This window comes from Schistocerca nitens, chromosome 3 (genome assembly GCF_023898315.1).
Source record: "Schistocerca nitens isolate TAMUIC-IGC-003100 chromosome 3, iqSchNite1.1, whole genome shotgun sequence".
Classification (NCBI taxonomy): domain Eukaryota; kingdom Metazoa; phylum Arthropoda; class Insecta; order Orthoptera; family Acrididae; genus Schistocerca; species Schistocerca nitens.
Window position 1 is genome coordinate 150,053,673 of NC_064616.1, and position 16,598 is coordinate 150,070,270.

Genomic DNA, 16,598 nt, shown 5'->3' on the forward strand with positions numbered 1-16,598 from the left:
ATTTAAGTCCAGAGCATCTGCTTACCCAATTATTACAGTTCGTTTTTCTGCATATCCATCTGAAGATGTGGTATACCGACAATCTGCAATTTGCATCCATTATGAAGTAGCGTAGGCACATTTCGCTCCTATCCGACTGACGGCGATTTAGTTGGACTCGAGTTCATTTTTAAAGTATGGGGTGTGTGAATGATACCAGATTCATGATTTTATGCTAATTTTTTGTCCCATAACCAGTCCCAAGTGAGCTCGGGATTGGTTGTAGGACGAAAAATTGACATAAAATTACTTGTCTGATAGGGTATTATTCACACACCCCATATTTTAAAATAACCGAGACGGAGTCTCACTATAGAAGAATTAACTGGAGTTGAAAGAAATCGACCTCAATCGAATAGCAACGAGATGTACCTACTCCACTTCATAATCCATGCAAATTGAAGATTGTTGTGATAGCTCTCTCGACTCAGTACAGAGGTAAACAAACATAACTTTGTGTTGCTGTAAAACACTAAAAAACAGGCCAGTAGGTTTACACCCTCTGTCTCTCGCGATTAGAGAAAAGTTGTTTATTCTGTAGCTTTTTTTTTTTTTTTTTTTGTGGATCTAAGTTCTAGGGGACTTATGACCACAGCCGTTGAGTCCCATAGTGCTCAGAGCCATTTTTTTCTGTAGCTTTTTACAAAGACGACCTGAAGTCAGTGCACCAAAAGTAACGTCTGTATTAATGAAATAAGGCGGTTGTAATATCGAGTGTGTCTCCAAAATCGCAAAAAAAAAGAGAAGTCTTGTTAGAGCTGGCATCATTAGTCCCGTTAAAATGACAAAGGATTTTCGATGTGACTGTTACGCCAGCATTGTTACAAAAACCTACAAAAACGCTATGAGATACGTATTCACCAAATAAATCCAGAACAGTCACATGATATACTGTACACGAAAACACATCTATCAGTTCTCACCGAAAATAGTTTGGTAAAAGAAAGTGTTTTCGTGAAGGCAGACTAAGAAAGCATCGAACATGAGCACTTTCATCCCCAGTACAATATTAGGTATGTTAACAGATATTGTAATATTGAAATCTTATACTTTGTTATTAACTACTGCAATTATTTTTTATTTTGCTAGTAATTTGTACAAAGTCGTTTCGTCTCGGGCAATGAAGACTTAAAATTGATGACTGGGTGTTGTGTGATGTCCTTAGGTTAGTTAGGTTTAAATAGTTCTAAGTTCTAGGGGACTGATGACCATAGATGTTTAGTCCCATAGTGCTCAGAGCCATTTGAACTTAAAATTGGCTGCGGCAGAAGGAACATTTGCCTACCACGCTGTGTGTCACAGTCACAGTTGTACTGTAGTTCCGTGGTTTGCACATAGAAAATTATTAAGAAACTGTATGATATCTAGTTAATCTGTGCAAGGACAAAAACAGAATGTATTGTTAATAATGTATTGGCTCCGTGGTGCAAAGAGCTTCTTTCTGAAGACCTTAATGATGCGAATTTTATAATCATTTCTATGGATACCAGTATTCATAAATCTATTAAATTACTTCCTCTCATTTTCAGATACTTCAAACCTCAAAACCGGGTACACGTAAAGTTGCTAGCTTTCTGTTCTGTCGAAAATGAAACATGAGCTGTCTTATCAGAGCGAATACTGCATGTTCTACAGGCCCATAATATGGAGTCAAAATTTATGTATCTCTCAGCAGATAATACGAATGGTGGGTAAAGACAGGAGGTAAAGCAAACGTTTTCAGAAAATTAGAAGTAAGTCTGAAAAAGTCTCTTGTAAGCATTGGTTGCATGGCACATATACTTCACAATAGCATAGAAACAGCAGTAGGCAAGTTACCAATCGATGTTGACAACACTGTGTCTATTATTTATAAGTATTTCCACATACGCAGTGTTAGGGTGGAAAACTAAAGGAATTCTGGATTTTTTAAATATTGAATATCAACAACTACTGGGTTACAGTAGCAGAAGGTGGTTAGCATTACTGCCTGCACTTGAAAGGATTGTGAAATTGTATCCTGCTTTAAAATCATTTTTCCTGTCACAATCAGGATGCTCTGCTGCTTTGCATTCATTTTTCAATAACGAGGAATCAGCATTATGATTATGGTTTGTGCATAGTCAGCTAACATGCTAGAAACTGAAAGGCGTAATATTTGTGTTGCAGAAGCAGTAGAAGATAAAAATATGAGAGATAATAATTTTTTGAGTCTCCAAGTTAAATCCATGTTTCTGGAATTGTATGAGTGTGACCAACCAGCTCAAGATGGATTTTATTCATTTGTAAATATGTTCTACAGTGTAGCATATGACTATCCACTTTCGTGGAGTCTGAAATTCCCACATGACACTGATTTCAGTCGGTCTACTTTTAAATCAAATCAAAAATGGTTAGATGTGGAGGCCAGTATCTCAGCAATACAAGACATAAGTATTGTAATCCTTGACTGTTCACTCCTGCTGGATGAGTTTTGTATGGCTAAAGCAATTACAGTAGAAAAATTATGTGAATGGAATGCTAACAATGTAGTAGTACATGATATGTGGATAGAAATTTTCAAAGTATTTAAAGAGAAAAACATTGCAATAACAATCCTCTCTAAGGTTACAGAATTTATCCTTTGCCTTCCAGGCTCAAATGCACCCCTGGAATATATGTTTTAAACGTATTTTGTCAAAAATGAATAAGTACTGGTCATGTGAAGACCAATGTTTTAGAACCTGCACTTGCAAATTCTTTAATGCTACAACGTAATATCACTGTCCCATGCATGGAAATGTGTGACAGACTGTTAGGTCTCAGAAAGATCTGTGCAAAATACGTAAATAAGCAAACGTGAATGAATGCATGAGGTTTGTTCTATGCATGAAAGATTAATGAGAAATATTAAATTCCTTTAAATGTGGCAGTGTTATTTTGTTTAGTGTTTTGTACCACTTTTAAATAAACAATTATGGCTTTTTATCATCTTTGAAATGCAATTTCCCTTCATTAATATCGATGGTAAAAGTCATTATCAATACAATCATCATCATCACCATAGCGGTATTCAAGTCACGAAAAGCCATTGTTGATCCGTTTCGGTTCCAGTTAAACAGGATTCATAAGTCGTTTTAGTGAATGTCTAGGCCGTATTAGTTCCTGGTTCCTGAGGGTGATACTAGAGTATCGTTGTAGGTGTCCGGCATATATATATATATATATATATATATATATATATATATATATATATATATATATATATATAGTAGCCTAATAAATGGAGGCCCTGTTAAATTTCACGCTATGGCTTGTAAGAGTACCTGGTTGAGGAGCATAGTAATTTCCCACCATGCTGATTTCTCAGTCAGAGATGTCGTCTCCATATATACGCCGCAAACCTATGTACGGAGTATAGCTGAGCGTACTGCGTACTAATATTAATGCTATTCATTTTTCTTCCACTTTCGTACGTGGGAGGGGGAAATGATTATCTATGTACAAGTTAGGCTCCCTTATGTTATTCTCTTCATCCATACTTTAAATATATGATGGAGGCAATAGAATGACTACATGCTCTTCTTTTAACATAGGTTCTCCAAATCTATCCGATAGTATTTCGCGAGAACAATATCGTTTTACATCCAAGAATTCCTACGGAAGCTCTCTGAGCGCCTCTGTCTTACTTTAGTATTGAGTATACCGGCCTCTTAGCAGATTTTCTCTGAATTCGCACCTAGTCTGCTGCCATCTTCAAATGATTATCGCTCCAAATACTGGAGCAGCGTCTTACATGCTATTTCCCTTTCAGATAAACTGGACGTTCTTCAATCTTACCAACAAATTACTTTTCATTTGCCTTTCCTATTATCGATTTTACGCGTTCGTCTCAGTTGATTGGCTTGTTAGAACTGCCTTCAAATATTCAAACGACGTGACAGACACATCTTTTCCATGATACTGTTACTGGATGGTATCGGGTTCTTTACGATAGTCATTATCTTCCAATTATCCACATTTAAAATGCTGTGATATTCGTTACACCAAACAGAAATTATGATCAAGTCGTTCTGCATTTCTGATCATTCAACTACGCGAAAATTTCTGGTAGACGGTAGCATTTTCACCGAACAGTGTGATGGTGCTAATTATGATGTACGATAAATCGTCTGTACACTCATGTTCAGAAGAAACAGAACATCTAGAACGACTAGAGAAGAACGTTCATATTCACAGGACATGTACATTAGTATGTTCTGCAGAAATGATTAACATCTCAGTCACCTTGGTTCAGCCTGGTAGGCACATGGTCCGTAATTGGCCCTGATAACTTGTTCCATGCATGATGGCATCGAGCTGTATGAGGTTCGAATGGTGTCCTGTTGTATAGCCATCTATACTGTGTTCACCTGGTTCCAAAGCTCATCTGTGGCGGTTGACATTGGGTCACAGCACAGCACCTGACGTTTCGCCATATTCCACACATTTTCGATTGGCGACATGTCTGGTGATCTGGAGGGCCAGGGCAAAAGGCTGGCATCCTGTGACGCCAAGAAGACACATATTAGCGCAGCAACATGTGGTCGTGCATTGTCTTGCTGAAAATGGCGTCTGGGGTGTTGTGGAGAAAGGATGTGGCTACGGATCGCAGGATGTCATTCACGTAGGTCACACTGGCTACAGTTCCCTAGACACACACCAGCTGTGACCTGTGATTGTACCCAATAGCACCGCACACCATAAGGCCTTCAGTTGGCACTGTATGTCTTGTGCACTGTAACGCCGCTACCCCTGACTGGGGTGAACCAAAATGCGGCCATCATTTTCAAATAAACAGTACCTGGATTCGTCCGAAAACACTATCTGATGCCACTCCTGTCACATGTGATGTCGTTCCACACACCATTGTCGTGTGGCATGTTTCTGCACATTCGTCGAAGATAGGCGGAGAAGTGGACTAAGAGCACGTAGCCCATGCCGTAATAAGCGGAGATGGACTGTCACCTCTGGTAGTGTACGATGTGTTACACTGTTCCACTGTTGCGCAGGAGCCGAGGAGAACGCAGATCTGTCCTGCAATACCATTCGGATGAGGTGCCGATTTTCTCGTATGGTGGTCTATATGGTGTGACCTGACTCATCTAATCGTGTTCTACGTCCTTCAGTAAACCATTCTGCTCACACCCGTTGCACTACCGAAATACTTTGTCCCACACCGAGCAGCAACTCCCCAGATGGTTGCATCACGTTCTACCATGGCATGCGCCCTCCTTCAAACTCATTGATTTGACGGTACGGTTCGCGCATACGTCTGCTAGGTATCCTGCACGTCTGCTGAAGCCACACTGATTCATTACCTGCGGTTTACAACGACAACGAGAGTCGCAGGTATATTTTACCGATTGGTGTTGATCATCAAACCGCGGACAGACATGGTTCAAATGCTGATCATTTCTGCAGAACATACTAATGTACATGTCATGTGAATATGAACGTCGTATCTCTAGTCGTTCAATGTGTTCTGTTTTTTTCTGAATATGAGTGTATGATTTCGTATTACGCTTTCTTGGACCACACATGGCGTTACTTTTGTTCCTGTTCACATAAGCAGTCGAATGCAACAAATTGTCCTGATAAGAGAAAAGAAAAATATTCCAGCCAATCACATACTTGAAAAGGCAGTCGTTTTGATCGTATCTTGCTTATTAGACGACAATGTCGTACTTTGTTGGACGTCTTTCGTGCAGCATGAAAGATGGAATCTACCTACACATACGGCCGGCCGCGGTGGTCTCGCGGTTCTAGGCGCGCAGTCCGGAACCGTGCGACTGCTACGGTCGCAGGTTCGAATCCTACATCTACATCTACATTCATACTCCGCAAGCCACCCAACGGTGTGTGGCGGAGGGCATGGATGTGTGTGATGTCCTTAGGTTAGTTAGGTTTAAGTAGTTCTAAGTTCTAGGGGACTGATAACCACAGCAGTTGAGTCCCATAGTGCTCAGAGCCATTTGAACCATTTTTTGAACCTACACATATGCAGATCATGTACAGCTCTGCAATCCTTATCATTTGCGTATTTTTATGTACATCATCTGTAACATTAAGTTTACCGGAGACAAATGTGTCCTCCTCGGTATTGTGGTTCCTCAAACGCTCGTGTATTTCTTTGTATCTATTCTAGTGTGTTTTTGTAACTAGAATAGGAGAGAGAATCCGTGTCGTAGAGCGGACGATTCCTGATTGGTTAACTTCCTGTAGAGGAAAGAGTCGAGACGAGTTTATTCTCGTTGGGCTTGTGGGAGCTGCGAGCACGGCTACTGGCTGATATATCGCTAAGAATCTCCGTAGGCCTGCTGTCCACGTGAAATATAGCCAGCCGGCAATATTTCGCGAGGGCAATACAATACGGACGAACGAGTCAGCGATAAACTGGGCTGTAACCAGGCAGTATACCTCCGGGCTTTAGAGCCGGTGGTGGGAGGGGGAGCCGGTTGAAATTGCGCCTCGTCAAGGATGCGGACTCCGAAACTACGCGGAAGAATTAGTTTCACTAATAAATTTCAGTGACAGCAGAAATACATTTAATTTTTTGTGAACAATATTTTTCCTTAACATAGTTCATGTTATTTTAGAAGGAATAAATAATTTTTATCGAATCTACTGACAGAATTATAAAATTGGCTTTATCTGTGCAGCAAAAAATTGATCCAAATACTGTTGATTGTCTACGTAGGTAACAGGCTTACAGTCATAGACACGCAGAATCTTAGAACTCTATAATTCCATATCGGCAGTTTAAAAAGCAACTACGCTAGATGACTGCCACTTTGACAATAATTTATCTTCCATGTATCATCTTAAGCTTAAGGCTCACATCAGTGTCATCATCATCATCAGTAGCAGCAACACCATAATCACCAGCCATCTGACGTTTACTGCACCGTGACTGTTAATGAATGTTGTAATGTCATTTTAATTCACTTGTCAGCTAGCTGTCGAGATAAAATAGCTTGAACAACCTCCATCGAAGCTGTCCAGAAACTGACACTTGTCACAGACGAATGTACCTTTTGCGTGACGATAAAAATGAGCCTTCACTTGGGCAGGAAGTATCTTCAGGTAGAGACATAGTCAAATGTGGGTTGCGTGGCAGCCTAAACCAAACGGCTACCGTATGAGTGCTTTAAATGCTATATCCTTATTTAGGAAAAGCCCAGCTGTAGCTTATCTCACCCACAATCTTACACTACTATCTGAACAGTACAGCACAAATACTCTTCCTCGACAAAGTAAAATTCTGTCTATACAACTACATAATATATCTATTCTCTCAAAATCATTTTCTGTTCGGGAACCCTAATTTGGATCTTCCTCAAAATATCAGAGAAATAAAATTTCTTGCAAACTTCAAAAGACAACAAATGGTACAAGTCGTATCACAATAGCTACATCTTTCATGTATTTGTCTACAGCTCGCACTTTTTGTCAACACTTCCTCCTCACATTTCAATCTTCACCCTTTTCATCACCCCTTTTGTTTCTGATGATACGAAGTACGGCTTCAAGTGTGCTAAACTAATTATTACTATTACCGTACTTTTATCATTCTTAATGCCCTTTATTTTATCATTATTGTCACTTATTACTATTATTCGCTGTTGTTATTTGTGTTGGTAATTGTTCTCATAATAATTTCTCAGATGAATGTAACTGAACCAGAAGTATGCATAGGTATGTTTTGTAATATTTTTTGATGTGTTATTTCTGTTCAGATGTGAGACAGGGCCTTAAGGTACTACTCTAGTCAGGCTAAATAAACAATAAATGAATAAATATGAGAAATGAACACCTCTAACGGCGTGATGTCGGAAGACTGTATTTGCGTTATGTTTTGATACAGGGCAGTAACGGCAGTGATTTCAACCGCTGTGCTGTGGGTGGAATGGGAACCGCCAACTGAGAATCAAAACCCTGAAGACATAACTATTGTATTTGTGTTGCTGTTGTTTCGAGCATCGAAATGCAAATACCCGAGTCGAAAATCAAAGATGAAAAAAATCACGACTTCAGCTGTTTGATAATATAAAAATAACAGAACTGTATCGTTATAGATCCCATTGATGATGGCTTAAAACAAGAGAAAGGCGAAACGCGTCTGGGAAAAATAAATTAAGTGGCAGCAGGAAAATGCTGTTTTATTTACAAAACAAGTATTTCTATTTTGCTGTGGAGGATAGCCACGCAAACAAACTGTAATACCAGGCTGTGTCCAACATCCTCGTAAAATAAAATAAAAATACACGGATGAATGAAACTACTTCTACTTCTACTACTACTACTACTACTACTACTACTAATAATAATAATAATAATAATAATATCACAGTAGTGCAAAGCCGTCCGGAGTGGCCGAGCGGTTCTAGGTGCTACAGTCTGGACATGGATGTGTGTGATGTTCTTAGGTTAGTTAGGTGTAAGTAGTTCTAAGTTCTAGGGAACTGATGACCTCAGAAGTTAAGTCCAGTAGTGCTCAGAGCCATTTGAACCATTTGTAGTGCAAAATGGAGTATAAGACAAAGGGCTGAAGCTCTGCAGTTCATGGGCTTGCGTTTTATCTATAGATGAGGAGAGTTTCGCAAAGAGTAGGATAAAAAATTACCACAGTAACCACGTGTAGGTAGGTTCAAATCCTCGGGCGATGGAAGCAAGGCGTCAGGTTGGTGTCAGTATCAATGCGTGAACAGAAACTGAGGGTGACTGACTCTCTGGGCCATACACTTCACCGGAAAAATTAACAGCTGCGATTTCTCTCCAGTTTCTGGGTGAAAAATTGGTCGCGATATTGAAGAAATGTGCCCTCGCAGAAATATAACTGATAGGGTTTAAGCAAGAACGCATTTTCCATGCCTAACATATATCTTTCATGCGCGGCGGATTGGTCGAATCCGAGGGCACCCAGATGTGGTCGCATATATTTGTGATTCATTGAGGAGGAGGCTGACGCACGTGTAGAAATGAGTGATAAACACATTGAGCACCTCATGTAATGTCAACAAACAGATGACTGTCATGGGACGGAGTAGCCCAAATCTCAAAAAGAATACAGTTTGGCCGACTGTTAATCTGGATGGTAAACTGGCTTGAAAGTTATTTATTGTGCTGCGAGAAGTTGGAGGTGCTCTGCCACCTACCTTTCTTTTTTTTTTTTTGTGGGTGATCTTGCAAGGACAGTGGGAATATTTAAGTTACAGCAAGCAAGAGTGGGAAAATGGGCGTAAGAGAACTACAACTATGGTACGAGCACTATTATTGACCAATAGTTCATCAAAATAACTTCCTTTTGCTTGAGTCTTGGTCTGCGTCTAAAAATAATTCTCCTTTAGAGCAAACTATTCCCTTCTGAAAAGTGTGTGACATTGCAGTTCATACCACCTGGAACCACTGGACATATTCAGCCTCTGGATGTTTGTTTTTTCTTACATATGAAACACATTATCGCACTATCTGTAGCTATGCCTTAAAGGATAGCCAGTTTCACGATAAGCTCCAAGACAGACTGTTTCACATTCGTTTGCGTGTCACCACATTTAAAATGTTCAAATGTGTGTGATTTCCTAAGGGAGCAAACTGCTGAGGTCATCGGTCCCTAGACTTACTCACTACTGAAACTAACTTATGCTAAGAACAACACACACCCCACGCCCGAGGGAGGACTCGAACCTACGGTGGGAGTGGCCACGCAGTCCGTGACATGGCGCCTCAAAACGCGCGGCCACTCCGCGCGGCGTCACCACATTCCATCAGTTCTCGACTCCCTGTTACACCAAGATGATTCTATATGCATTCTTCAATAATGGATACACAGCTGAACGTCCTGCACGGTTTGTAACTCTCAAGGAATTCGTCTTCGATCTTGATGGTGTGAATCTTTGTGATCACTGTGGCGCGCCGTGTTTCATTTGGTGTTCATTGTGCAAGTTAATGTTTTGTTCTGAATATTTCTTGAATGTTGACGATGTCCATTTTGTGAAGTGTAATACATACATTCCATAGAAGATTGATCTCTGCACCTCCCGGACACTCATTTTCTGTCGCCCTCCCGATGCACATGTTGAGTTATTAGCAACTAATATTTTTACTGTCATAATTGTTAACATAACACTTTCAATTGAGCCTTACTAAAGATTGAACTTTATGCCCCGCACTCACGGGGTTCCTCGTCAGATGACAATAATGATCAAACGCTAGTCCAATCATCCTGATGCAGATTTCCCATCTGTACTCTAAATCGCATCAAATGTGTACTCATAATGTGCTTTGAACGTGATTATGCAAATGTGTTGTCTTATGCTTACAAAATTCAGATGGAACCTAGGACTTTAACATCATTTTTCTCAATGAAGTATTAAAGGTTAACATACACAGCTGTCTACATCTAAATCTATGCTCTGCGAACCACAATGTAACACATATTCGAGTCACGTTCTCGAAGTCATTCGCTGTGGCTCACTTCAATATGTTCTCGATTTACAAGATTTATTACGTCGCTTCGAATAAAACACTCAAGCTTTCAATAGCTGTCGCCACCATTGTCATCAAGAGTTAAAACCACCGACTGCCTTCTGCAATGTAAGAACTGTGGGTTCTTGATAGTTTGTAAGTGGGCTCACGTGTAATAACGTTATTCGGCAAACAGAGATTTTACAAAAACGGAGCCCATTCGTCCATTTGATCCAGAGCACCACAGACATCGGCGCCAGGGTCGATGGTGTGTTACTTAATATCAGGAAGGTATTGGATACAGTCCCACACTGTCGTTCAGTGAACAAAATACGACCTTACCCAGTATTTGTGACTAAATTCAGGAGTTTCTTGCTTGTGAATATCAACTCCTCACTCTTAACGAAACAAAATCCACAGACGTAAAGACAGTCTGAAGAGTACTCCTCACTGTTTACAAGATATGTAAATCATCTAGTGGATAACTTCCAAAGCTTCATGAAAATGAGAGAGATATAAGGATTAATAACACATTCGACGATCTTTTCCTTCTCTTAATTCTGCCAAGAGATTGTATCAGATCTCTCCTGCTGATGTTTTGCAACAGTGACCGACTGATGTACACAGCATGAACGTAAAGTCCATCGAATGATTCTGGCTACCATATCCCGAATAATGGTGGGTGGAATGGTCGTAGGCATCAAATTCCACCAATAGGACAGCACCACACGAGTGGGGGAGGGGAAGCGGCCATTTTTTGGATCATAAATTATGGTCATTAAGGTAAGAATTGCATAAAAATAAGTAGAGACCGTTTAGTGCCATAAATTATGGTAATTAATATGACAACTCTGTTATTATAGTGGGCCTTAAATTATGGTCATTAAGATTAGGCTAAAAGCAGTTGGCGAGAAATTAGATACGAAACAAACTTATCTACGAACACAAGTGACCACTTTGTTTACATTATGATCATAAAAATTACACCAGTTTGTTTACATAAGGACGCTAGGCCAAATGGTCGGTTAGTTTACATACAGACCCATTGGTCAAGGAGCCGCACTGCCCCTCTTCAGATCTCTCTCATTGGTGGAGGGACCGTCGGCTGTCCTTGAACCTAAGCAAACATAACATAATGCGCATAAACTGTGGTGTCACCGCCAGACACCACACTTGCTAGGTGGTAGCTTAAATCGGCCGCGGTCCATTAGTACATGTCGGACCCGCGTGTCGCCACTGTGTGATCGCAGACCGAGCGCCACCACATGGCAGGTCTCGAGAGACGGACTAGCACTCGCCCCAGTTGTACGACGACGTTGCTAGCGACTACACTGACGAAGCCTTTCTCTCATTTGCCGAGAGACGGTTAGAATAGCCTTCAGCTAAGTTAATGGCTACGACCTAGCAAGGCGCCATTTGTACCATTGCATGTATCATCAAGAATGCTGTATACCAAAGGACGATATAAAAGTTAAGTGTTCTAGTAGCTACGTTCTTTTCTTTATCACATTCATTACGAATCCTGTTCCAGACTTAACGCAAGACGGCGTGAGTTTACGCGTGCCCTTTCGGCTACTTCACTGTGGACTGGCTGCCTTAACAGTCCACTACATAAACAGACGAAGAAATTCTCAACTGCATGAGCACACAATTGGCAACAAATGAATGGAAGAATTAAGTACTGTAAAATACCTAGGAGTAACATATCAGAGCCACCTGAGGTGGAATGACAACGTAAAACAGGTTGTAGGTAAGGCAGACGTGAGGCTGAGCTTAATCTAGCAAAATCTTATGGAAATATATTTCATCCACGAGAGAAATGGCTTGCAAAACACTTGTTTTATCTATTTTTGAGTACCGCTCCTCTATCTGGTACCCTTACAAGGTTGCATTAATAGAAGAAGTGAAGAACATCCAACCCAGAGTGGTATCTTTTGTCATCGGATCGTTTAGATGGCGCGAGGGCGTAACGGAAATGCTCATCGAAGTTCAGTGGCAAACGCTTCAAGACAATCGTTGTGTTTTACGGAATTTGCTATTGAAATCCTGAGTGAGTAAGTTACGGGAAAAGTCGGGCACAAATTTACATCCTACCACAAACGTCTAGTGAATTGGTCACAATGAGAAAATTATATAAATTAGAGCCGATACGGAGATTTATCGAATATAATTACCATGTGCCATTCGCGAATGGAGCAGGGAAGAAAAAGATAATGGGACCAGAAGTAGATTTAGAAGTACAGTCTGGTAAGTAAGCTCGGGGTCGGGTTAATCAGTAGGAAAATGTATTTGACAACAAGATAAAACGTATACATACATCACATATGAACAAAGAAATTACAATCAATAATACGCCCAGTCCCCCACAGCTTTGATAATTGCTTGGTATCTCCGAGGCATCCTCGAAACCAAGTTTTCCGCGTGTTCACGTGGAAGAGATCTCCAAATTCGTCGAATATGCGTTCACAGCTATTTCAAAGTAAAGATCTGTTTTCCTTGCAAATTCGTTTTCATGGAAGACCATACGTTTTCAAAAGGATTAGCGTCAGGCGACAGTGAGGGCCAGTTCGGTATCTGCGCACCTTTCTTCTTTTTCCAGTCACTGCAAAGCCTACTGCGGTGCTTCGGATCGTCATCCATTCTTCATTTTCGTCACGGAACCAAGGTTTGGCAATCGGCATCAAATATCTTTTGATAAACGCGACGCGTATGCTGCACTCATCTCTTTTCTTGTGCATCTCAATCAAGAATTCGAAGTAAACCAACGCGTTGTGGGCATTGCATGAAGGACAAAGGTATCCTCTTTCGGACTGTGCAAGAACTAAGGCTATATCCTTTACCATATGTGTGTTACGCTGACCACACTCTTATTCAACATACTGTAGTCACATGCTTTTGTGGAACAGTTGGCGTTTATCTTCAAGTGTTTGCCAGTTGAGGTTTCTCAGCGTCTCCCGTAGGTCAAACCTGTGAATATTTGTGCCGCCTTTCTTTCTATACTTTTAATATCTCGCTGCATTTGCACATGGATTTGTGGCGCTTGACTTGTATTCGAGAGCAGCGGATGTCAAATCCCTGTCAGGCATCCAGATATAGGATTTTCATCATTTGTCTAAATGATTTCAGGTGATTGATTTATTATGAGACAGGCGTCGGTGTGGTGTTAAAAGCACAGAAACGTCAGAAGTCATGGGATACTCACTTAATACAGCGTAGGAACTTATTTAGCCGGTTTGAGAATTGAAACGCAATATAAATTATATGTAATACTTTACGATTCACTGTGATCTCCAAAAGATATAGTGAAGTCATTCCAGCTCAAATGTCAAATTAGACCTGAAGGTATGCCAATACAATTTGGTTCGTTATATTGTCAAACCACGCCTCTCTATAGCAAGATATGTGCATCTCTGCTGAAGACGCACGGGACATCAAAAAACTCCAGTTCAAAAATTCAACCGTGAAGAGAGATCAGAGACAGGAAGGGCAAGATCGTAAAGACGTCTGTCCTCAACAGGTAAGTTCCCCAAAGATGAATCACACTCGATAAAAAGTTGGTGGCTCTGGCTATGACGATGGGATGGAAATTTACACTTAGTTATTGTCTGCCTGCAGACATTGCTAAATGGTTGCTAATAAAGGCTTTGTTGGTGGTGTCTTTAGCATCCGTGACACAGCGCTTGCGACTTCACATGCATTTTCCGAATGGTCCTCGCAGATACGATACGTTAGTTTTATCGCAGAGTCAGTGTTTTGTACCAAAGATGTAGCACAGTTAGCTAATATCCACTTGCTCTAATGATTGTTTTCAATCACTCAGGCAATCATATCGCCGCAACTGCGACGAAGAATTATTATTTGCTTGGAATCCTCACAGGTTTAGTCTTTACCTCGTGCGATGAAGCTGTTACTAAAGCACAGAAGCAAAACACACAATACTATGACTGCAGTCTCAATGTCTACACACAGTTAAACGTGCTGTAGAGTGAGAAAGAAAAACCGCTTCGTTACGCCTTGCATTACAAAATCTTATTTAGCAGCCGAGCAATAACGAGACAGGCATAATACGACATTTGGTCTGAACATACACTTCGTGATTTCAGACTGTATTTGAGAGTGAAAGAACAGAAACTGATGTAATCCTAACGCAGCACTCACCAGACTAAAAGCTGTGTGAGTGGTGAAATTACGAAATCTTGCGATTGGAGAGTCTGACCTTGTGTCTCGCGTGTGTCTTTGCAGATAACGCGACAGAGTTTTTCGGTGATAACGCAGTGAACCGTGAAGGGACGATGTGCTTATGGAGTAAATCCAGGTCAAACACTGTCAATTAGCGTGAATAGGTTGTGGCGTATTTTCATCATTCGATGAAGAGATGGTCACCTACCGGATAGTTGACGCTGGTTGGACACTTTTACAGCTAACTTCACGAATGCGTAAAATGCTCCTTTTGTTAATGAAAAGTGAATAACAGGATTACGCCGTAGATGTGAGTGGCGTTAACACTTGTGCACACAACTCAAAATGCTTATTGGAGACGACAGTCTTGTGTTTGTTAAGTGAGAGCCGAACGACACGGCCGCTGTTTCAACTTTTCTGTTGTAATCAGTTCTGTGACTGGAATGAACGTATAAGGACCTGTGAATGGAATACACACGCAGTTGTATAAACAGTTTCTCTGCTGCAAAGGCTAATTTAATTACTACTGTATAGTTTCAATAAACTCTGTAACTTAATTATATAGCAAACCACGACGAGCCAGCATAAAATAGCAATATAATTCATTGCTTCCAGGTATAATAGCAGGCAACGAACTGGAACAGTAAGATACATACTCTTCTGTATACTGTTACGTTTTGTTGAGTTGATTACTTTTATCAAATTCAACACTCTAACCTGATAAATTAGCCGTAATGCCGTCCGAGTGCAATGGTGGAAATAATTAAACATGCCACCATTACGCAATAAAACTATCCCTCTGTCGTCATGCGGTTGCAAATATTTTACTATCAGTCGTAAATCTGTCACTTTGCTTAGAGAGTAAAGAACTTCTCTGACAGCCAAATTTTTAGTTTTCCACAACAACCCGCAAATTTGATACTCTCTGAGCGAACATGCTACACTACTTACAGGTTATTTCATCACTGAGTTCTCTTCACGTCAAAGAGTGAATGAGATCAACATCTGTCCGATGATGCACTATCTTGGAAACCCCTGAACATCTTAATAACATAAAAAAATCTGCTTCAGTTACCAGTTAAGTTATTACTTAATGCACGACCTATTTAAAAGCCTAAAACTTCATCTGCAAGTGCCACAAAATAATTATGGAAACATAAATGTGTTGCGGTCGGGCCACTTGTTTGTGAGGGTCACACCCGTGTCAAACAAACGTATGGGGGCGTAGGACCAGCAACCGCGGCGTTCCCCTCGACAACACTACGTGGAAGCGACAAGTGCCAACGCATTTATATTCCCATAATTATTTGGTGGCACCTGAGGATGAAGCTTTGGGCTTCGAAACCAGTCGTGCAACAAACAAACAATTACTGTCAAATGAAGCGGATTTTATATTCTATTAGTATGTTCCGCAGTTGCGTATGTTCGCCTGATCATATATTTTGCCCCAAACATCTATTCGAGGATAACTATATTTTTTCGTCAAAATTAGGCTTAACACTTTTCCATAATTATATTTTGCTGTGCCCATGTAATCTGCAGAGCGTCTATAAATTAATATCTTTACTACTTTAGCATCTTTGTATCTAATGTTTTTCTTACTTATGTGAAGCTGGGTCACCTTCTGTGAATGGGGTGAGTCGGTGTGCTGCCATGAAACGTAGGATGGGGTGTATTTAACCAATATTCCGACGATTTAACATCGCTCAACTAATGCACGTGCCAAAACGAGGAAATTTTGCGTCGCACAAAGTATATTCCATGTAAGTTGTTGTCACATTTCATGTTTTATTAACCTTAAGACCATTTCATTCGTGTTTCCGCGAAGCACAACATAATTATCTCGTAAGATTATCGAATTTAGAACGAAAAAGTTTTTGTTTGTCATAGAGCACTAAACCAATACCCACTACAAA